General features: G+C 41.4%; 1 protein-coding gene across 3 annotated transcripts in view; it reads right to left on the bottom strand.

Annotated features, from left to right (window-relative positions):
- Positions 1 to 24,465, bottom strand: part of OPCML (opioid binding protein/cell adhesion molecule like) — a 1,146,349-nt gene that overhangs the window by 704,916 nt on the left and 416,968 nt on the right. The window contains exon 1 of one of the 3 annotated variants that reach the window (XM_055273812.2): positions 21,940 to 23,888. The exons of the other annotated variants lie outside the window; for them this stretch is intronic. The gene's annotated coding sequence lies outside the window, so the exon portion shown is untranslated. Of the gene's footprint in view, positions 1 to 21,939; positions 23,889 to 24,465 lie in introns of those variants that run through there. 3 annotated transcript variants of the gene reach the window in all.

The following is a 24,465-nucleotide window of genomic DNA, read 5'->3' on the forward strand; positions in this document are numbered from 1 at the left end:
GTGAGAGCGCATGGATGGATGCAACACACTGCTTCCTGCCAGAAGGCATAATGCTACTCAGGGAGAAAGGAGGGAAATTAACAATCTGTTGATGAAGCTTTTCCATGGCAGGCAGGCAGCAGGAGCTGTCCAGAGTACTGAAGAGTCATCATCATTCCTCCCCATCCCCTTCATTAGACTGAAGGCATGCGTGAGAGCCACAAACCTCAAGGAGTTCAGAGTCTAGCTCACTCAAGCATCCAAATATTTAGTTACTGAGAGTAAACTTACCCTAAACTCATAGGGACCTGGAAAAAGAAGAACATTTTTATAAAACAAGTTATTTAGCGATACATCCCAATTTTTTGGGCATTTCTCCATTTTGTGGTGTTTTGGCATTCTGCCTGTCTATGCTTTGAAAGTATACATCCTGGATGCATATGGCAATTAAAACATGAACTCAGAGTGCTGCTAAGATGGAAAAACATTGAAAGTAAAACATGTCCAAGATTTGAACTAATCTTGATTCTGACTCAGCTGGTGTTAGGTTTTATTTCTGGTGAAAAGGGCCTATAAATGCCTTCAGCAAATGCTTCAAGAAGAAATTCAGAGCACTCAACAGAGAGGGCTGAAGAATGTGACATTTCACTTTCTTTCAGATTGTTGATTTATTTTGTATCTAAAAGTGGATTTTAATTAAATGGATCATGGTTCACAACCAAGTTAGAGTGAAAAATATTAAAGGCCCAATTCAAGATCAGAAACTGTAGGAATAATTTTCCTATAAAGGTCACTCTCAGTCAGAATTCAACCACTAATGCCAGCTAACCTGAGATGTAATATAAAGCAAAATATTAATAGGCCAAAATAATTTTGTACAAATTATGCGTTATAGATGTATAATGGATTGTTAGGCACATTAAGAATTTGATATGTATCCTTAAACTTTATTGTTTAGAGAATTGCCTGGAAAAATAATCAAAGGTTTGTTTGTTCACCTGCTACGTGTGTTCAATAAACTTTACGCTAGGTGAGATGGTGGCTAAAAATAAAATATAAGGCCTAGAGCTAAAACACAGGGATAAATGCATATCTGAAGGAATTCAGACAACAATTAATTATGTAACTGTGGTGCTGACAGAGCTCAAAGTTCAAGGCAGATAAAGTCTTATTCAGACTAAGTGTAGTTGCTGAGGGCTTCATTAAAGAGGTTATGCAGTGTAAATAAGATTTTTATAATTACATTGTACAAAAAAAAAGGCTTTCCAGGTTCAGGAAATGAAGAAAAGGTATAGGTTTATTTAATCATGAATGATATATGCATGTGAGAACCATTGTTTAGTGCCAGCGGGCAGATGAATTGAAATGAGCAGAAATCAAAGGTAAGGGAATTGTGTTAGAGATACTTGCCAAGGTTCAGAAGCAGGCTGAAAATGGAGACGGCAAGATGTGAAGATACATTCAGAATGAAAGTATTAAGACTATGACAAATTTGATTTGGTGGAAAAAGAAAAATGGCTCAAAAAGGATTTAGAGGTTTTTAGCCAGGGCAACTGAAATTATTGGGTTGCAAAAGAAAAAGAGGCTGGGCACGGTGGCTCATGCCTGCAATCCCAGCATTTTGGGAGGCCAAGGCAGGTGGATCATCTGAGGATGTTTGAGACAAGGCTGACCAACACGGTGAAACCCCATCTCTACTAAAAAATACAAAAATTAGCCGGGCATGGTGGTGGGCGCCTGTAATCCCAGCTACTCGGGAGGCTGAGGCAGGAGAATCGCTTGAACCCGGGAGGCAGAGGTTGTAGTGAGCCAAGATCGCACCATTGCACTCCAGCCTGGGTGACAGAGCGAGACTCCATCTTAAAAACAAAAAAAGAAAAAGAAAAAGAATACTTTTGTAGAAAATCAGTATGTTCAATGGTGCCATTTTTTAAATAACATAATATTTTATCTAGATCCTCTACAGATCTGGCCAATTGAACTATGGTAATGTTTTAAAATTCCTCATTCCCGATTCTAACAGTTGCTCCAATTGCTCAACAGTGCATTTATACTCTCACCAATTTAACAATAATTTTATCAATTTACTTCAGTCAAAAACTCATTGGAGGAAAAGACGTTGTGTGGACTGTGCGGTTGGATATCATTATCAACGTATGCTCACGCTGTCCATTTGGGCCTGCAGGTTTCTAGAAGGCAAGCATTGCACCCATTTAGCAAACTCTGATATGCTCTTTAGAGTACATGGAAATACATAACACAGACTTTCTGCAAGAAATGATGATGGCAACTAGAAATAGTCCCAAAGAATTTATCAAATGCCTTAGATGGTGAAATCAGAGCTCCAGCTTTTATGCACATCGCATCCTTGTTTTCTAAAGAAATAACAAACTCCCCTAGCAGTGTAAGGAACTACATAATTGTGTATATGGGGCCGCAGTGCTTATAGCAATGTGCTACATCCAGATGGCAAATGGGATGATGGTAAAGCCAGGATGAGGAAGCAACTAATGATACTTCAAATAGCAAACCGCAACGCAAATGTAAGCACAAATGACATATCTAGGGCCAGACAATAGAGCACATGTCAAAGTCAGCTGCTTAGGATGGGGGAGTGGAGAAGACAAAAATAAAAAGTAAATATACACTACATAAACATAAATACAAATGCATGATACTACTTCAGAAGCACAGCGCTTATCAGATCTGCTGTCATTCCCCACACCTTGTACCATGCCTCTCTTGGCCTAGCCCCACTCAACATAAAATAGACTGCAGACTGCCCACTGCACCAGAGGCAGAAGCAGGCCCTTTGTTAACTGCCATGAAGAGAAAGCTCTCCAAAGAACAGCTACTTTCAACTCGGTAGGTAATATGTTCCAGTCTTGGGTATCCCCATTTGGAATCAGGGAAAACAAGGCCAACGGCCTCTAGGTGAATAATACTTGGATCAACAGGGAACTCTCTCTAGCCCCAGGCCACCTTCTCTTCTCCATCCAAGAGGAAGATTGGGCAGGACACCTATCCTGTGGTAGAATGGTGGGCCCTTTTGTAGTCAGTGGTGAACACATGGCTCTATATTTAGACAAACTCTGAGGTACATATAAGTAGATTATTAACTGGAACTTACAAGGACCGAAGACTTCTGTTTGTGATTTTCATTAGAGGGTATCTATCTGCACTTAAAGCTGCTGCACTCTGATAAGGGTGAGGGAGAGACTCTTCAAAATTGCCTGGACAGACGCTGAGATAATGCTTTTCAAACGACAAAATGCCCTCACTGATTTATAGAGGCATTGCTGTCCTTGTCCATGCTTCTGGAGCTCCTGATACAAGCTGTAAGAAGAAACTTCTCATCATAAATGAATATTTCTGGCCCTAACCTATTTATCCAGACAACCTGTCAGCCCACCAGAGCCAGATTTTCTGTTGACATGCACATGACAGCAATACAATAGCTGGGTTTCTTTTCTTCATTGTTGCCATTCACCTTTCCCTCTTCACAGTCACAGACGATTTGTCTGAACAATAATAAAGACCCTTCCTGACTCAGTTTCCATTTTGACGTTGTCATTCCTTTCACTGGCTGCTTATTTATGACTGACTGCCTTGAAGTGCTTTCATGAAAAGATACTATTATAGCAGAATGATGCTCTCTTGACACTGAAGATTGGAATCTACACAAATGTTCTGTAACAACTCATTTTAATGTTTGCCTACTTGTCTTAATTTATTTTTTATTTCTGATTCTCAACGTACTCGAGACAGAGGGAGGTTTGCTCCAGCTCAGGGAGACATGCCACAAATCTAGCTGAGACCACAGATGGTGTGGGTTGGGATGACTACCTCGTTTTCAGGCTTGGAGTGGCTATTGGTATGCAGCACACAACCCCGCATGCTCATCAAGATTGTTAAAGGAAAGGGCTCAGGATGCACAAAAGCAGAGCAGCCAAATTATTCTTGTTTATGGCAGGAGAGGGTTCACTTTAGATCAAGACAGAAGTAAATTAGCAAAGAAATAAGCCTTGGAAAAGATTTTCTTTTTTAAATTTTAGAAACAAGGCTGGCTTACGTGTGCTGATCAGTGTCAAGGTACACTTTCAGATGGGGCCAGAGGAGAATTGCTGCGAATTAATACGCAACTCAGTTTTCAGTCTTAGTCCTTAGAAGGGTGTTGTTCTTCTAGGTGGCCGTATATTGCTAAATTACAGGATTCAAAGTGCACAGATACCTGGCTACACATTTGCTTAGCGGACTGTTCTCAGACTTTTCGTCTAAACATACCTAATGTAAATTTAATTCTTCCCACTAAAATTGCAATCAACAATCCATCATACATCAAGGAGGAAATAGCCCTGAAGTCTCCTGACCTGAGCTCGGTTAGAATGTCATGCACTAGAACTTTCCAGTGGGGTAAATGGGAGGATTAGGAATCTTGTAAAGAAGCCACTGTATTATACACACACACACACAGACACACACACACACACACACACACACACACACGGCTATTCCATTCTGAGCCTACACTGACCTTTGCCTGGCTCTTCCTCAGATCCCCTTTACTCTTCTGTTCATTGTCTGCAAGTATATCACACTTGCTGGGTTTTAAGTCACATTGAGACAAATTCCATATTTAATTAAACTTTTTATCTGCCATTGTTACCAAAGACAGTGCTTTGCAAACTATAGGTGATAAAAAATATGTGTTAAATACATAATGAAACATATTTTACTAACCACACCAGAGAGGGAAACACATTCACGGAGTGTCCCCTGAATACGTGTTTCCATATGCAGGAAGCCTGACTCCATTGCTCACGGCCCTTTGCAGGCCTCATGAGGACTCATCCCCAAGCTAACAGCCTTAAAACAAGGCTGACTTACCTGGGTTTACCTGTTTTGCTCTCTAGGTCCACTCTCAATATCTTTACTGGGTTTCCTGGCCGCTCTTTCTATTTTTCATGAGGTTAATTGGTTTCTCTAGCTTACAAAATTTTCCTTCTGTGTTCTTTGGTTAATTTTATCACCTACTCCCATTGTGTCTGGAGTTGGTTCCTTCCAGTGGGTTCGTGGTCTCGCTGACTTCAACAATGAAGCCACGGAACTTTGCGGTGAGCATCGCAGCTCTTAAATATGGCATGGACCCAAAGACTGAGCAGTAGCAAGGTTTATTGTGAAGAGCAAAAGAACAAGGCTTCCACAGCATGGAAGAGAACCGAGTGGGTTGCTGCTGCTGGCTGGGGTGGTCAGCTTTTATTCCCTTACTTGTCCCCTCCCATGTTCTCTTTTTGTCCTATCAGAGTGCCCTTTTTTCAATCCTCCCTGTGATTGGCTACTTTTAGGATCCTGCTGATTGGTGCATTTTACGGAACACTGACTGGTGTGTTTTACAGAGCATTGATTGGTGCATTTTACAATCCCCTTGTTAGCCACTGAGCGCTGATGCGTGCATTTTTATAGATCACTGATAGGTGCATTTTACAATCCTCTTATAAGAAAAGTTCTCCAAGTCCCCACTCGACCCAGGAAGTCCAGCTGGCTTCACCTTTCACCATGACCCCAAAAGAGTGCTTTTTGGGTAGTCTACCTGGTGGCCTGACCTCCTTGGCATTGCCTCAGGACTTATCCATGATTTTGCCCTGTCAGGAAGCATCGTTGAACCCTGGAAGATCAGACCCACAAAGGGAGATGAGTCATTGCATTTGAGAGTGGGAATGTAAATTAAAGTTTATCTCATCCAACCTTCTATTTTGCAGCTGAAGTGAATAAGCCATAAACCTAGAGCAGATAGAGTGCATAGTACTTAATCTCAGGAAGCCTCAAGCCCAGTAATTTTCAACCAAAGACAATTTTGCTCTCCATAGGACATTTGACAATGTCTAGAGACATTTTTTTTGACAGGACTTGGGAGGGAGATGCCGCAGAAATCTGGTGAGCAGAACCAGGAAAGCTACACATCTTGTAATGCACAGGACAACCCTGTACCTATAAAGCGTATTTCAATCCAAAAAGTCCACTGTGGTAAGGTTGAACAACCCTGTTCTGGTCCATTAAGGTAACATGAAGTCAAAAGACATGGATAAAATTAAAATGGTAAATCTAGTATTTTGAGCTCTGGAGTACATATTGTCCACAGAGTAAGCACCTTAGAATAATAAGTGCTCTTAATAGTGGTGACTCTGGGACTATGTTTAAACATTGATGAACAAATGCAGTACCAGGAGCATCTTACATTCATCGAGTACAGAAAATATGTGTCCTCCAGTCTCGTTCAGCCTGGTGTTACCACAGCATGAACTTGGGAACTTGCTCGTTGTTGTGTGACTTAGGCTCTGACCCCATAGCAGAGGTCACAGGCCCTGTGGGCGATCCTACATTTATTCTGACCCATTAACTAGCTTGCCATATTAGTGAAAGAAGGATAGTGTTTTAAGAAGAGCCTTGATCTTAAAGTCAAGGGGTTGGGCTCTGAACTCCAGCTCCGGTGGGGATGTTTTGCATGACCAGGAGCAAGTGCATCTTCTCATTCTGGGTTCAGTGTGTTTCATTTGTTCAATGCTGCAGGGGCCCTAACCTCAAAGGCAGTAGCTTCCAGCTCTGATAATCTATGGGATTCTTTTTCCGACCCCCAAACTTCCCTCCTAGATATAAGAGTCAGGTGGCAAACAAATTCCTTAACAACATTTCCCTTTATAAACTGGAGCACCATTAAGGGCACGACTAAGTAAAGAAACACAGAGGTGTGTGGAACAGGGAGGCATTTGGGGTTAGAAACCTGACTCTGAACACTCATTAACCCCATGCTACTGGGCAGTTAGTAAACCTTTCTGGTCCTTAGTTTTCTCATCTGTGAGGTGGGAATAATAATGATACCTATCCATATGGTTTTTGATGAGAAAAACTGAGACAATAAGTGCAAAGTGATTAGAACAGCCCCCAAATAACGAGCTGAGGGGTTTCTGGGTCAAAGTTAGCAACATTATTCTCCTCCTCTAAGCCAGTCTGTTTTCCATGGAAAATAGAATTCTGACCATTGTTTTGGGTAATATATTTGATTCTGTGTGAATGAGAAAAAAAATGCACAAATGTGCTATTACCCCAGCAGAATACTTGGTGACATTTACAATATAATAGTAAAAGAAAATCATTTACCCACTGGCACTGTAGCTGGTTTCTCTGTCTATTCCGGTTCCATATGTCCCTTCACTGTAATTTAGATTAAAACCCAAGTGTCTCTGGGCAAATATTACTCCCTTTCTTTTGCTTCTGGCTGGGGAGAGAGCTTTTCCAAGATCACACTCCCTGTGTCCCTGCCCTTCAAGAGGTCACTTGGCTCTTTCTTTTGGCATGTTGCCCCGATGTTAGTTAGTGTGAGTCTTTCTCGGATACCAGCTCTCTCATTAGTTCTATTGGTTTCAACAGCTCCATGGACACAATAAATGTAATATTTAACACCCAAGAGGGAAGTGTTTCACTCGGATGATTCTTTCATCATCTCTGCCCATCTGGAGCTCCCTTTAAACTCATGGAGCACCAACTGCCTAGGAAAACAATGAACTTTGGTGACTTTTCCTTTCCTAAGCAGACTGGGCTCCCAGAAAATAAAGTTAGTGCCAGGAAGGGTGTTTTGTTGTTGTTGTTTGTAGGTGGGAGGAGGGTTGATCCTTCATAGATGATATTGGTTCCATCATTTCCTAGGGAATTGCACTGAGATTTGATTAGATTTCCACCTTTGATTGACACCTGTTAATAACCTGCAGGATGGGTGGAGGATGTTTATATTGTCAGCCAGAGTTATCTGTGACTATTTTTCATCAGTTTTGTCACTCAAGGGCAGCAGTGAAGGATATTATTTTTTTCTTAAAATGTTGTTATGGATCTACAGACACTGGTTGGGGGAAATTGTCCTGTACATCCACCTTCATGCTGGTTCTTAGAAAATATATTGCCAGGATTGCATGCAATATTCAAATAATGTATTTATGTACTTTTATTATCCTACTTTGGATATGGTGACAGGCAGCTTTGTGACAAAGCTATTTATTCCCTATATTAATCTTGGGAGTATGGTTCCATCCAAGAATATTTTTCTGTAATTAGACTTTGTACTTAAAAAATTTTTCTAAACAAGACTCCAAGCTTTTGAAGTTCAAGTTCATTGACTCTTGGCCAAAAAAAAAAAAAAAAAACTGCTAAAAGAAACAAAATATCTCATATCACCTGGAAAACACAGTTGAATGTAAAAGAGAAAAATACTAAAATACATTTGTTGTGATGCTGAATATGTAACAGATGAAAAATTAGTAGAAAATGAGCAAAATTTAGAAATAAATAAAAAGTACAATTAGTCTTGGTTTTTCCAAAATCATGACATCTTCCAAATATTGTAGACATGGACAAAATGAGGCATCTTTCAGATGTTTTCTTAACACATAAGATTAGATTTGTATAAATAAAAGGCGACCGCATCTAGTAAGCTAAAAGAAACCCTGCAATGAGGGCTATTTGCCCTGAATGCTTTGATAGATGAATGTCCCAGATTAATCAGTCCTGGCCTAAGGAAGAGAATAGCTGCGTCTTTCTCTCACACTGTAGTGCCATCACACCTCCCCCTGCCTTGTCCTGTCTCCAGCATTTCAAGAGAAATTGTCTAGGAGAGCCAAGGGCAAGCCGGTTAAAGGACACCAAGAAACTCTTAATTACACAAGCTCCAGAAGAGCAGACTGTCATTCCCCCTACCCTTTGGAGGCTTTCTGTGTGTCAGCCTCAGCCAGAAGCCCCAGAGGAAAGATGAGATGACACATGTCTTCCCCTTACTCCATGCCAGACCTGGGCAGATTCTGGTATTCACAATTCCTGTCTGCAATTTATCTGCAATTACAGAATATATATGCCCCTTTCATCTGGATTTCCTGGCTAAAGTGAAAATATGACAAATACATTTAAAAATAACTCATTTAAAGCCTGGTGACAGTGCTGGGTCTGTTCCTACTTATGCAAAAAAGGCATCCTTTTTATTTTGCCTTTCCCCAGAGCTACACTGTATGGGTATAAAATTTTTTCCACCTCTTTCCCTCTGCCTTATTTTGGATTTGTTTTGCCATTTGGATATCTGTTTTTTCCCCCACTTTCTTGAAATTACCCTTAAAGAGCAATGGGGAAGTTTTCAAAAAGTACAATTCATTAAAAGACTCTTTTCAATCAGTCACTCAGTCTTCTATTTACCTAAAGCATAATTTTAGCCCTGGGGTTATGAAACTTGAGAAAAAGGGGGAAGAACAAGGAAGCAGGAGAGAAAAAAATAACAGAACTACATTTGCTTTTAGAATGGTTTCAGATATGTGTATCGTTATTTAATTCTTTAAATGCCACTAAAATGAACACTCACACAGAACCAAGACATAAACCTAGATATTCTGACTCAAACTTGATTGCTCTTTTCATAGTAGTTCAGAAAGAACTGTAGCTCAGAAAGAAAGCAAGGAACTTGAACCAAAGCTACAGCCAAACACTGGCAATAATTAACTGGCTTTCTATTGTCCAAGGATAAGGCAATTTTGATAATGACTAAAGGCCAAAGAGTAAACAAAGCCTAAATAAATTTTAAGATTTGTCTTAGCTTCCCACTGCAGGTAAGAAAGTATTTATGACTCTTTCCCCACCATGTGAATAAGGCTGCTCACTTTATTAGCCAGCTGAGTGTTCTGACCTCTGTGCTTCAGGCACATATTGAATTCTTTCTTCATTAGCATAAAAGTAAATGCATCGTCTCTTCCTGAGAGAACCATTCTTAGAAAAGCAGTGCAAGCTTTTTAGACCACCTTGTTGATATTTATGGAAACTTGGCCTCATGCTTGGGAAGACGCTATGATTATGCTGTTGTCTATCTAAACAAGCTCCTCCCTGCTTCTTCAGAAACAGAGCAGAAGTACAAAATAAACAGAATCATCATTCCCGATATTGGCAGTTGTGGAAGATTTTTCCACATAAACCTTATAATCTTGTTGCTCACAGAAATCTTATGCGACAGTCCTGAACCAGTTCTGCCCAAAGCAACATCACGGCCTGGGCCTCCCCCTGAACTGCTCGCCCTGCTGCTGTGGAAAAGGCACCCACAGCCAGACTCCTGGGCTCCCAGCATGCTCCTTCTATGGTCTTCCCCATCCCAGTCAGTGCCAATGTGTCATCTTCCCAGTTGTTCTGGCCAAACTTTTGGGGTCATTCTGATGTCTCTCTTTTTTTTTTTAACATCCCATTCTTTATTCGTACAAAATCCTCTCAGCTCTACCTTCAAGACATACTCAAAATCTTATAATTACACACCACCTCTACTGCTACCATCTGGGACCAAATCAGTCTCCTGTCTTCTTCCATTGCCTCTAATTGTGTGTCCTGAACCCAGGCCAGAGTGATCATTTAAAGGTGTAAGCCAGATTACCTTCAAAACTTGCAACGGTCCTCATCCTATTCTCAGTAAAATACATGGCCTAACTGCTCCCCTCCCTTTCCCCCTATCCAATACCTTTTTACAAGGCATAAGATCCAGGAAGACAGAAATTTGCATCTAATTCTTTTACCACTGCATCTTTAAGGCATAGAATAGTACTTGGGATTGAGTGGGTGCTAAATAATTATTTGTTGGATGAATTAAGAAGTAGGAGGAGTTAAGAATCTCAAAGCAAATGGTTGTGAGTTTCAGAGACAGTGGTAGTTTGAGTAAAAAATGAAAGAGATACTGAGAAAGAATATTTTAGATGTTTTGTTGTACATTAAAAGGTACCCTGTCCCAATTTATGTTTTCTTAAAACTGAAGAAAACTTGAAATTTCTTTCAGTTCTATCTTTTATCTGTTGGTATTTTGTGCTTTTGACTTAACACTCTTCAAAGGCTGGATCATGTAGGATTTTAGTTAAATCCTGCTTATAAATTATTTGTTCCATTGAGTGGGAGGTCAAAGGACATATGAAAAGCCCACACTGACTTTTGCCCATATACCTGCACCCACTTGTTTGTAACTCTTTGATCTACATTCTAGCTCTGAGCCACTCAGCAAAGCTACCTGCATCCTGATGCTATTCACAGAGGGAATTTATCACCTTGGTCTAGGATCATGAAGCCTCATTGCCCTTCAAGTTACCAGAGGACTGGGCGGACATCCAGCCTGCCAGGCAGCAGGACCTACAGGGTGTTTGCTTGAAGCCCTTGGCAAGCCCACTGCTCGTGCTTGTGCAGCCTGTTACAGTAACGGAGGTGAGGCAGATGAGACTCTCCGAGGAACTGATCTCCCCGGAGTAGATTCAGTGCCTAGAATTTCTACTGAAGCCACCTGAGAAGAAAACAGGTCTATCTGAAGTCGAATGTGATTAACAAAACAAACAAAACAACAACAACAACAACAAAAACACAGGCAGAGTTATATAATACTCAAAAAAGACAGCAAAAAACCTAATTCTTCTGTATCACTTTGAGAAATATTCCATTTCCCACTAAAAATCAGTGATGAAAACAATCCTCTAAGGTAGCTTAAAACTAAGGGACTCCAAATTTAGCTGAATTGTCACAATGTCTCGGGTTTGCTTTGAATTATTTTTTAAGTGTAAGTTTATTTATACATAATTTAAACTTAGAGCAAAAAAATGATAAAATATCTTATAGAATGTTACCCAGATTCACTAATTGGTAACATTCTGCCTAACTTTGTCATTTGTGCTCACATGTTTACTTCCTTATGTAAGTAATTGAGAATAAATTATAAATCATTGAGAATAAATTTGAGCTATCATGCCTATTTTTCCCCTAAAATATTTTAGTATTTGTTTCTTAAAAATAAGGACATTATTATCAATATATATATGTTTTTGAGACGGAGTCTCGCTCTGTCACCCAGGCTAGAGTACAGTGAAACGATCTCGGCTCACTGCTACCTCCACCTCTCGGGTTCAAGCAGTTCTCTGCCTCAGCCTCCCGAGTAGCTGGAATTACATGCGCCCGCCACCATGCCTGGCTAATTTTTGTATTTTTAGTAGAGACAGGGTTTCACCCTCTTGGCCAGGCTGGTCTTGAACTCCTGACCTTGTGATCCACCCGCCTCGGCCTCCCAAAGTGCTGAGATTACAGGTGTGAGCCACCGCACCCGGCCAAGGACCTTATTTATATAACCATAGAAAAATTCTCAAAATTAGGAAATGTTTGCTTTATTATAGTACTACTATCTAATTCATAAATTCTATGCAAATCGATTTCTCAGTAGCATCCTTTATACTCTGTCGTCCTGGTTCAGGAGCCAATCCAGAATCATACACTGCATTTGATTGTCAGGTATCTTTAGCTTCCTATAATCTGCAACCTTCTTCCAGCCTTCTTTCTTTTAAACTTTAAGTATTAAAGATGCAGGCCAGTCCGTTTGTAGAATGTTCCTTAATTTAGGTATGCTGGATGTTTCTTCACTATTAGATTCAGTTTATGCATTTTTGGCAGGAGTACCTAGAAGTGATCCTGTAATCTTCTCAGTGTATCTCATTACGAGGCATGTGAAATAGGTTTGTTCTATTACTGGTGTTGTTCACTTTGATTACCTGATTAAGGTAGCATCTGGGAAGTTTCTATTATACCAAGTTACTATTTATTTTTTTCTTTGTAACTTATAAGTAATTTGTGGAAAGATATTTTAAAACTATACATATATATATCTTGTTCCTCCTCAAACATTCATCCAATAGTTTTAGTATTCATTCATGATTATTGCCTGAATCAATTATTTCTGTGGTGGTTGCAAAATGCTGACATTTTGATTCTATTTTTTATTCTACATTATTAGTTGGAATTATACTGTAGAAGATTTTTTTCCTTTTATTCCATGTAGTCATTCTCTTATTCTGTTATCTATTTAATTCTGTACAACTCATTAATTTTATTCTACTCAATGGATTAACATATGCTATTTTTGTTATAGTCTGTTAAAAACCATTTAAAAAATTTTTAATATTCAAATTATTCCAGATTTGGTTAATGGGAGTCCCTTCAAGTTGGCTTCTGTGTCATTTCAAATGTTCTGATGATTTTGTGAGCACTTCTTTATTTTGTGGACCATGAAGATATTCTAGGTTCATCTTGCAGACCCTAGATCCATCCATTTCAGCAAGGAGTTTGGGTTGCTACTGAATAGCATATATAGTTCTTTTCCTTCTCATTTATCTCACAGCTTGAACATTTAGGTGTTCTCATTGCCCTTGAGGAGAACCTGTGATGGACCAGAGCTTTCAGGGACCTTCTTATAACCATGGTCCTAAGGTACTCCCATAGACTAGTACCGAGCTATGAAGGGACCAAAGCAAATTGGGCCCCATCACAGACGACCAATTCTCCCTCTCTTTCTCTCACTCTCTCTTTCCCACCATATACCTATTTCTGACATAGGCAGTTTTTCGATGTTATGCTCATATGAGAAGTATTTACCTAGCTGAATTGGTCATGTGAGAGTCTGATTTTAAACCTACTGTGTGAGCACATACTAGATAATTTAACTTGCCCTTGGCCTCAGAGTGACCAACCAGTCTGGTAATCACTTTCAAAATAAAAAAGTATTATCAACTGTAGGAAATGAAAATGAAAATAATGTACAATTGCAATGGAATACTAAGAAACAGAAATTGCTTAGATCAGAAGCAAATTAAGCTCTAACTCTGGAATAATTATAATAATACCAATAATCACTGATTCTAAAAGTATCACTGGAAAGTTTTGCAGGACTTTATCAAATGAAGTCTTCAAATAATATGCAAAAAGATATTTCCAGAAGGGATTTGGGGCTGTCCAAGCTCCCCCATCCTTGGAGAACTGCAAGTGGATGGAATATCAAATAGCAGCTTTTTCAACCTGAGTCGACAGGGGTGTGAAGTTTCCCCAGCAGGTGAAACACTCTTCAGAAAGAAACATGCCACAGTCTGAGTCTCAGCTCTCCCTGATTAGCAAACTGTGACTCAGGTGAAACTTCTGGACTGCAGGAACTACTTTTGAATATGTCTCTAAAAGTGGTAGTGCAGTGCCTGTTTCCATGTGTAGGGGGCCCTGTTCTTCCTGGGACTCTCTACTGACATAGCTGGGATATATGTCTGCCCCTGGCTTTGTTCACATCATATGAGCTGTCGGGTGGCCTCTATAAAGAAAATTCTGTCTTTTGAGAGTTCAGGGCCCAGGCTGGAGCAAGGACATGCCATTTGTTTAATGGTGAGAGGTATAAACTGGAGTCTTTCTCTGTGTCAGGGCTGGCCTTCCTTTCGTGGAGTTTACACAATGGTCCTGATTAAAGCGGACTGAAAACTGGAAAGGAGACTGAATGCCTCCATTTGGTCAAGGAGACAGGATGGAGAGAATCGCTCAGCAGCAAGACTGGTGGAGACATGGAAGTCAAGGGGGATGAGAGGTGCTGAAGAGTCCTCCTAGAGGCCGCATGTATGGCCATCTGTCTTCACAAGATGCTCTTGTCTCACATGGAGTGGATTTTTACCATACGAAAAAAAAAAGTCTTGTCCCCAATTCACTCCTGCTCAGTAGCACAGAACTCCCACTCACCCTGCAGTTCTTCCTTGAGGTGGGGGAGGCAGGAAGCTGGCTGACAGCTAAGTATTCCTGGCCATGCCTCCCTCTCCCAATAAAGTGCTCTCTGGCAGCCAGGAACACAGCAAAGTGCCCTCCTGCACAGACCCATGCATGGACGCTATCCAGTGGAGACCCTCCACCGAGGAAATGGCTTGTCTTGTTTTTAATTCAAGTATTAAAATAGCAGTAATTTGGCACTGATTAGCAGTGTTAGTCCCGAAGGCCAAAGGAGGACTGGCTTTCTATGTGAGGCTCTAAACAATTACTTCCTTTGGATAATCACTTTTTTAGAGGCCAACTGTGCATATAAATAGCACATCATGCCAGCGCTTGGCAAGTTTTTTATCAGCATCAACTCAGGCAACTTCTACAGCCATTGTGCCCCAGGCTGTATAAATGGCCTGTCCCTCCAGCCAAGCCTGAGACAATCATGCTGGCCAGGAGACTCCCAGAGAAGAGGCTGAGAGGGCTCAGGCACAGCTCCTCCTCAGAGGCTCCTGCTCCTTTGCTCAGGGGCCAAATTATCTATATCACTTATCTATGTATCTGTATAAATGTATCTAGTATATAATATCTATATCTTTTCAAATATACATTTGGAATTCTACTATTTCAGAAGGACCTTCTGTCCCTGATTTGAATGAACCTGGAGCCATATAAGTTAGGAATGCCATAATTAGACAGTAGGACTAGGAATGCAACCATCTACTCATTCCTGGGTTCCTTCATCCAAAGGTTACCAAGCGCTTCTTGGTACCAAGCCCAGCCCAGGGCACTGGGAATTAGTAATATACTTGAATATACACAAAACCCTCTGATTTCAGCTGAGGGGAGAAACCATTCACCTGACACAGTACAAACAGCATAGGGCATATCAACAAGGTATACATAGAGTCTTGTGGGACAATTTCAAAGTGTAAAATTCAGCCTGAGGAGGGGAGGCGAGGAAAACTTCACAAAGGAGATGACTGAACTGAATCGTGAGTAATGAGAAGTTCACCAGTCAGAGAAGAGAGGGGCAGAGGCTCACGTGAAGTCAGGATGGGGAAGACTGAGTTCCACGTTCACGTCGCACAGGATGCACGTGGGAGTGGAGTGGGCGGTGGAGCAGGCAGTGGGAAAGGTGAGTGGGAAAGGTGAGCGGGAAGGCGCAGGTAGGGCTGCAGAGAGAGAGGGGTGATGCTGTGGGGCGGATGCAGGCTCTTCCTGCCAGCACAGAATTGTGTGGAGTCAAAGGAAATGAAAGCTCTAGGTCCATCTTTTTACGCCTGTTCACTGCCTTGGGCCTGGTCTGGAAGCCTGAAACTCAAAGACAGCAGAATCACCAGCCCTGCTTCACCACCACCCATCAAAGTTCAGGTTAACAGCTGAGGTCTACAGTGAGCCTCTCAGTCTCTGGGTTCCCAGGGAATAGCTTCTTATCTATTGGCATATATATGTATATGTATATGTGTATATATATATATATATATATATATATATATATATATATATATGTGTGTGTGTGTGTGTATATTCTAACATATATATTTGTGTGTATACATACAAACACACGCACATGCACACACATTTACTGAGCAAAGCACTTTGCATCTAATGTGTATAAATATCATTTCCATTTCAAAGACTAGTCGGTTAATAAACAAACACTTATAAAGCAGCTACAATGGGCAAGGTCATAGGCACTAGGGATACAGCAGCAGCATTGCCCTCATGGAGTTTAAAATACACTTGGAAAAATACAAGAGCTAAGCTTTCCTGAGCACTTACCCCATGCCAGACACGGCTCCAAGCATTTTTTATGAATCAACTAATAGGATCCTCTCAACCACTCTAGACAGCAGGCATGATTGCCTCCATGGCACACGCCAGCTGAAGTGCAGGTATGTTGAGGCAGTCACCCAAGACCACCACCTAGGAAATCATAGTCAATAACTGAACTCAGGAGACCTGGCTTCAGTGACTGTGCTTTTAAGTAAGTGATTCTGTTCTTGAATGAATGAAACCAGTTTGGAGGGGTTAGTTTTGTGAACATCACTCAGTAATTCTGATGTGTCAAGAGTTCATGCTTTGGCCAGTCTACTATGATCACATACATCTCAGAAGTTTACCCAGCTGGTGAGAGATGATCTGTTTTCAGGACCAGAGCTTCCAGTGGCAAGGAAGATCCTGAACACCATCAGTTCTGATAATCACCCACAATTCTACTTACTGTAATTCACTGAACACCCCATCATATTAGTTCTTTTTTTAGATGGAATCTTGCTCTGTCGCCCAGGCTGGGGTACAGTGGTGTGATCTCACCTCACTGTAACCTCTGCTTCCTGGGTTCAAGCGATTCTCATGCCTTAGCCTCCCAAGTAGCTGGGACTATAGGTGTGTGTCACCATGTCTGGCTAATTTTTATATTTTTACTAGAGATGGGGTTTCATGTTGGCCAGGATGGTCTCAAACTCCTGATCTGAACTGATCAGCCCACCTTGGGCTCCCAAAGTGCTGAGATTACAAGCATGAGCCGCTGTGCCTGGCCTCCATCATATTCATTTAGATACGGGATTTACCTACCAAACCATAGCATTTCAATTAATCTATAACTGCACAGAGTCACTTCTTCTGTCTGGCAGAAACTTTCTAGAAATTTCTACGCTCTCAGTCATCAAACCCTATGTTATCTACTCACTTATCTCCTTAGTGAATGCCTGCCAAGAATAGGTATTCGTTATGATAGATAAAAGACATACTCAGACTGTCCTGATACACTTCAGACAAGTCCCAGCTGGGAAAACTTCTGGGATGTATGTGATTATAGGAGACTGGCCAAAGCACGAGCTCTTGACACAGATTAGAGTGGGGTGATAGGAATCTTGGGCCAAGGGTCAACATGGAGGAGTTACAGACTGCTACATCTGTTTATTACTGTTCACGCAATCTCATTTTTACTCCCCAGGCTGGTGAGATCTGGGGAAACAGTTTGTATCTAATTAGATTACATTCTCATAAATCTTTTAATTTACACTTCATAACACTAAAGTTCATTTCTTTCATGCCTACCCATTTAAGGCTCTTGAAATCTGCCAGTATATTTTCCAGATGAATACCATTTCATTTCTTGACAATCCTTAAGACCTTCTAAAATATTTGAGATTATAAGAAGTCTTCTATTTGACTACAAATATTTTAGACAAGTGGTTTCTGAAAAAATGCCCCAAGCAACTTCTAATGTTAACATTTCTGTTCCCAGGAAAGTGATCATTTATAATTATGCCTTATTTTTGGCCCTTAAAAGTTACAAAATATTCATGCCATCTTCTTATGATTATTTGAAGCATATTGATATAGGGCCTGGTCAAATGCTTATTGAAAACCCGTATTTTCAAGGCTCCCATATTCTCATATGCATCCATATAACATTTGAGAAAGCAACTTAGGAATAGCATAAAATTGTTGTTCCTGCTAATAGTAGAGATAACACTAGTGGAATATAGGTAGTTGTTCTTGTCTACTGCACTGTGTTTCTGAAAAGGGCATGCATGGTGGTAATCATATAGACATGGATGGAGCTTGGGATTCTTGAATTCTAGTTCCAGCTCAGCTGCTGCTGGTTGCCCAACCTTGGGATAGTCTTAGGGGAGCAGTGGCTAATCCTCTTGGGACTTCCTGTTTTTTAATCCATAGTAAGAGTGGTAGGTAAAGTCTTCTCCAAGAAAAGTGGGTTTTGCAGTGTCATCCTGCTGGCTAGTAACAGATCTAGAATCGCTGAGTCAGATTTCTAGTTCCAAAACGTGAGCATGGAAGTCGTCAGGCACTTTTGGGCAGGCGGCCTCTGATTTCTGGTTGACGGTTCTCTCATCCTCGTGGGTGCTTAGATTTCTCACATTCCAGCACATGCACATGGTCTGACAGTGGTTCTTCATGAGGAGTGGAGGTGGGGAGCATGGAGAGTGTGTGAGAGCCACCTGGGCACATTTTTGTCAAAATATATTTCCCCTCCCTATACCTTTCCTCTTCTCTCCAGCACAACTCAGCATTGATTTACCTAGCTGGCCACCTGTTAATTTCCAGATGATGCTGACATTCATCTCCCAAATCCACCTCAACTAGAAAATTCAACATACCTGCTGCCCCAGGTAAACTGGAATCTAGCATCTCTCTCAATAAAGGCTTAGCAAAAGCTCACTGACACTGCTATGGCATTTGGCCCTACAGACAGCCAGTAATTCTATTCTCCAGCTGCCTTCAGCATTATAAGGTATTCACATTCCCTTTTCATTTGGAAATCACTAGCAATGTGCGTCTAAAATACTGCAAAGATAGATATTCTAAAATTCTCTCAGAGCCTTCTGAAAGCAGAAATAATGTTTTTCTATGACTTTTTCCTACAAAGTGACTTGGAAAAAATATTTCAATCTGCAGAATCAATTCCCTCTCAGACCAGTGCATACACTGTGACAACCCCAAGGACATGGATTTGAAGGAGAATTTTCTCCTATGACATCATTCAGTAAGAAATTCCCTCAATTCCAGACACTTTATTGATTATATGGTTTGGGATCAGCCAGCTCATTTGGGTGACAGATGAATCTTGCCCTTGTGCTACCCTTGTATTTCTCAGACTTTAAAAGATTTTGAAAAGATCATGAATATTAAACAGAGACCCTGGGTGAAGAAATTCTCATGCTAGAGACCATATTGTTGTTTATCAAAGTCTGTTTGTGTTTTATTTAGATGCGTATTTGCTGGGTAGTCTTTTTATTGTTTGCCCTGGTGGAAATGACAACCCATAAACACATTTTACAAAATCTTTGCTTTTAAGATTTAAACAAGGGATGTGCGTGAGCCAAGGGCAGCACGCCTCCGAGGGTGACAAGCTATTCTGGACGGGTTCCTCACCTCCCTCCCCTGAAGCTGTTTTATCCAGGGCCATCTGGTCAGCCCGGCATGCTTGGAGGAGCACCACAGGGGTCCAGATGGATGGCTTCTTGGAGAGTTCTTTAAAAACCCATGCACCCAACCCCTGAATAACCATATGCCAAAAGGTCACCGCCTCCTGAGTGGCATCCTTCCTGGGTCTCTCTCTGTGGTTGTTCATTCGGATTCAGCACCCTGGTGCTTTAAGGGGTTATGGGGTTTTAATTAATTCATTATTATAATTATCCTAAATGCTGGTATCATTAGTGTCAACTATTCCATGTCATCTGAGGTTTCAGAAAATAAAACCAGAAGGAGGAAGTGGGATATGCTGAGCGGTCTCTGTGCCAGACGAAAGCAGAGCCACCCCCGAGAAGTTGGCAGCATGGGTCGGGTCAAAGGTTGTCAGTTTGGTCACTATCCTTCAACATGAATGCCAGCAATGACTACCACACCTTCAAGGTGCAGAAAATGGTGTTATCTATGCTCTGCAGGTGGGTACCCAATGGAGAGAAGGAAATGTAAGAGAAGAGTGCAAATGAGAGGGGGGATTAGTCTGTTTCTCCCATACTTAAGCCATGCCCTCAGGAAATTTAAAAAAAAAAAAGGCATTTTAAGAAAGTGAATTTATTCTCTGATTCTCTTAAGTCCAGCTTTCCCTGAAGGTGAAGGTTAAGCAGTCTGACATTTACAGTTATCTCTCAGCCCTAGGGTTCCCCCATTTCGGGGGCTCTTTGCAAAGCTCTCAGCAAATTCATTAGGATGCAGCCAACCACAGCAGCCTGGTATCAGGACATCTCCTCTGCCCAGGGCACCCTAGACCCATCTTTATGTCTTGTCTGCTCCATCACAGATTCAGTGGCCCCTTCCCAGAGAGATAAGTCAATGCAACCTCAACTGGTGACTTGCTATGAGTGGCACACACTTCACAAGAGTCCCTCAACAGTGTGAGAAATCTCATTAAAGCCTGACATTTGCCAAGCATCCCCAGAGGGTAAAGGTGTCTATTCCAATCACGGTGCCCCACTGCAGAGCCCAGCAGGCAGTATGGGGGCATTGAGACTGAGCCGTTATCTTCATGCTCCTTGTTCCTCAGCCTTCATCACGTTCTGCAACCCTGAAAGGCTCATGCACCCCTGCAGAACCCTTCTGATTTGGATCCTCAAAATATTTTCCTCACCTCCGCCCTCTCATCATTTTCCTCATTGTCTCCTTGTTCAATAACTTTGCCAGCAGTTTGTTCAAAACCAGCGTAGAAACCTGAATAATCTTTCCATTCAATTTCTTTCTACCTGCAAGAGAATGGAGAGACCTAAGGAAGCAAGGTCTTCCAGCGGACATCCAATGAGGAGCCACTTCTTTCCTGTGTGTACTTGGATGTACTGGGCAGTTGTCTCTGGTTAAACCCCATGTGGGTTGGGAATTCATACAAATAAGGACAAAAAGCCCCAATGGCCTAAGCTTCCCATTGTCCAGGCAAGCGTTTGGAATGGCGATTGTAATCACTGGAGATACACTGATTGGCTACAATCCTGGTTCCAAGAAGCAACATCAGGAGGCAGCTCCTTTCTCAATGCTTTGGATGTGTAGAGAGGGTATCTAAGCTACCCCAGGAAGTCGAGGAGGTCACTTTCATATAGACTTGTATCTATTTTCCCTAAGTGAAAACATCCCTTCCCTGGATTCAGTTGTGGTTAATTAATCAAAGCCATTCCCAGTGTCTATGTTTGAGCTTTACTTACCAGAACTCTTTGTAATTCAACCTCTATCTCTTTTTCTCTTCCTCTCTACCCCACCAATGCTGCAAACATTCTAGCACCTACTGCATCAGCTATGTATTCATGTTTTACATACAGAATCGCTACTTTTCACCAAAGCCTGCAAGATATTTATATCATCATTCTATAATCCCTCCCCTAATGGTTGTATGTGAACTGTGTATTAGTATTCTCCAGAGAAAAAAAACTAATTGGATATATATATTTACAATATATATAGAGACACATGTGTATATATAGTGTGTATATATACACTATATATATAGTATATAGTATATATAATATATAGTGTATAGTATATCTACATGTGTCTATATAGACACATGTATATAGTGTCTATATCTACATGTGTCTATATAGACACATGTATATAGTGTCTATATCTACATGTCTATATAGACACATGTATATAGTGTCTATATCTACATGTGTCTATATAGACACATGTATATAGTGTCTATATCTACATGTATATATAGGCACATGTATATAGTGTCTATATCTACATGTATATATAGGCACATGTGTATATACATGTATAGACACATGAATATATATACACTATATATATACTACATATACACATGTATATATATGTACTACACACACACACACACACACACACACACACACACGAGAGAGAGAGAGAGAGAGATTATAGAAATTGGCTCACATAGAGGTTGAAAAGTGCCACGTCCTGCTGGAGACCCAGAAAAGCAGGAAAGCCAGTGGTATAAATCAGTCTGAGTCTGAAGGCCCAAGAATCAGGAGCATTAAGGTTCCAGGTCTGGAGAAGGCGATGTCTCAGCTCAAACAGAAGCACACTTTCCCTTCCTCTGTCTTTGTGTTCCGCTCAGGCCCTCGATGGACTGGATGATGCCCACGCACACTGTGAGGGTGATCTGAATTCAGCCTGTCAGTTTCAGCGCTCATCTCGTCCAGAAACACCTTCCCAGACACACCCAGAAATAATGTGTCACCAGCTATCTGGCATCTTTTAGCTTCATCGAATTGACACATAAAATTAATCATCACAAACAGCACACAGAAAAGCACAGAGGACAATGGACAAATGCATATGTGCCCACCATCTAAATGTAATGTGTTACATTCTGTCACTTTTACTTTAGATGTTATTAAAGAATGGATAAAAATCTTACAGATACAGTTTAAGTCTCTTTTGAATCCTTCTGCCCAATCCTATATAAGCAGCCACTATTGATGTATATCTTTCAAGTCTATATTTTATAATTCTTCCTGGGAGAACAATGAAGTGATTGAGTAACTTGCCCAAGGCTACCCAGCTACACAAAGACACTGGGCCTGGAATTCCAGCTCCCTCCTGGGATTTGAAGCCATAGGGACCCACGGGCACATGCAGGAGCTTGACAAAGGGGTAGCAATGGAGAACGTGAACATCATCACCAAAAAAGAGAGTGCCTGGAAGAGGGGCAGGTAGGGAGAGATATGGTTCTTTTTAATTCAGCATTCTGGCAGAGAAGTGGTGGGATGGTACTTTAGATGGCATCCACATTTTCACTGCATGGCCAACTCTATTGACACTACCTCCTTTCATCTCCAAACTTTCAAAATATAATGAGAGTGTCTGTAAACCTAGGAAGGGTAACAAGAAGCTATCCTTAGATCTGCCCCTTTCCTTCTTTTGATCCATCATCTTGTACTTCTAGGCTTAAATGGGTTTGCCATGTCCTGTAGTGGATATTCTTCTAGATCTCTGGTAATTTAAAATACTATTATTCTAAAGTTTCAAGATCCAACCATTTTGGGTCTCCTTTGTATATCTGTCAAATGATGATAATTATAGGTCCTCTGACTATCTCATAGGGTCATTTGAAGGAGAAACTGAGTTCAAAATCATTTATCTTGGCTGGGCACGGTAGCTCACGCCTGTAATCTCCCAGCACTTTGGGAGGCCGAAGTGGGACGATCGCTTGAGCCCAGTGGTTCAAGATCAGCCTGGCAACCTGGAAAAACCCTGCCTCTACAAAAAATACAAAAATTAGCCAGGCATAGTGGTGCGTGTCTGTAGTCCCAGCTACTCGGGAGGCTGAGGTGGGAGGATCACTTGAGTCCGGGAGGTGGAGGATGCAGTGGGCTGAGATTGCACCACTGCATTCCAGCCTGGGTGACAGAGTGAGGCTCTGTCTCAAAAAAAAAAGTCATTTATCTAATAAATATTTACTAATTATCTACAATGTGCACAGGCTTGTGCTACTAGGGATACAAATGTGAACAAATTGCTGTCATCACAATTTATCATCTAATTGAGAAGAAAAAAAGAAAAATACTACAATGTATTTTTCTAAAAGGGGAATATAAGGGACTATGCAAGCATCAAGGAGGGGCACCTCATATGGACATAAGAGATAACTGATAACACAGGCTTCCAAATGGGGCTCTGAGTGATGGGTCTGGTTGGCCATAGGAAGACAGGGGTGATTATGCGCTTCGTTCCACACACGGAAGACAACGTGGTTTTTAAGATACGCTGGTCCTGCAGTGCAGACACCCATCAGTCCACATCACCACAGCATGACTGGTTTCCCTTGAGTTTTTTCAGGAATCCCTTATGGGATCTTCAGCTCCCCTCCTTGCTACCCTTAGTCCTGCTACTCTTTACTGCAGGTTTCCTCACCCATTGGTCTCCAGCACCTCACAGTGACTGCTGAGAGTGGAGGCATACTGAAAACTGATGGAATAAAGGAACTAATGAAGGGTGCCAAATGCATTGGCAGCCCCGTCCCCTCATGCCCAAGGGATTCCTCAGATACCCCTACGGAGGTGGAATCCAGATTCATTGCTCTTCTGACAGTTGTCCTAACGCCTGCCTTGCAGAGTCAGTCTGAAGGAGCTGGCAAATAGCTTTCTCAGCCTCCCCTTCCATTTCGAATGTAAAAAGTAGGAGGGATGAAAAAAAGGAAGGGAATAATCTCCGGAAAGGGCTTCCTTTTATTCCTTTTGGAATCCACTTTTCTGTACCACTCCCTGAGCCAAGTTCTCCACTCCACAAAATGAGCTTCTCCCTCATGTGCAGGGCATGGCTCAGACTTTCAAACGGTCTAGTCCCTGCCAGTGGAGAGGACCCTTGGAGGTATCTCAGAAGAAGCGTGAGTCTCCGAAGGAGCCTCAGCTGCCATAGCTTGGCTTAAGCAGCCTTCTCATGGGTGGGAGCTCTTTG

This window comes from Symphalangus syndactylus, chromosome 3, assembly GCF_028878055.3.
Source record: "Symphalangus syndactylus isolate Jambi chromosome 3, NHGRI_mSymSyn1-v2.1_pri, whole genome shotgun sequence".
In the NCBI taxonomy this organism is placed as follows: Eukaryota; Metazoa; Chordata; class Mammalia; order Primates; family Hylobatidae; genus Symphalangus; species Symphalangus syndactylus.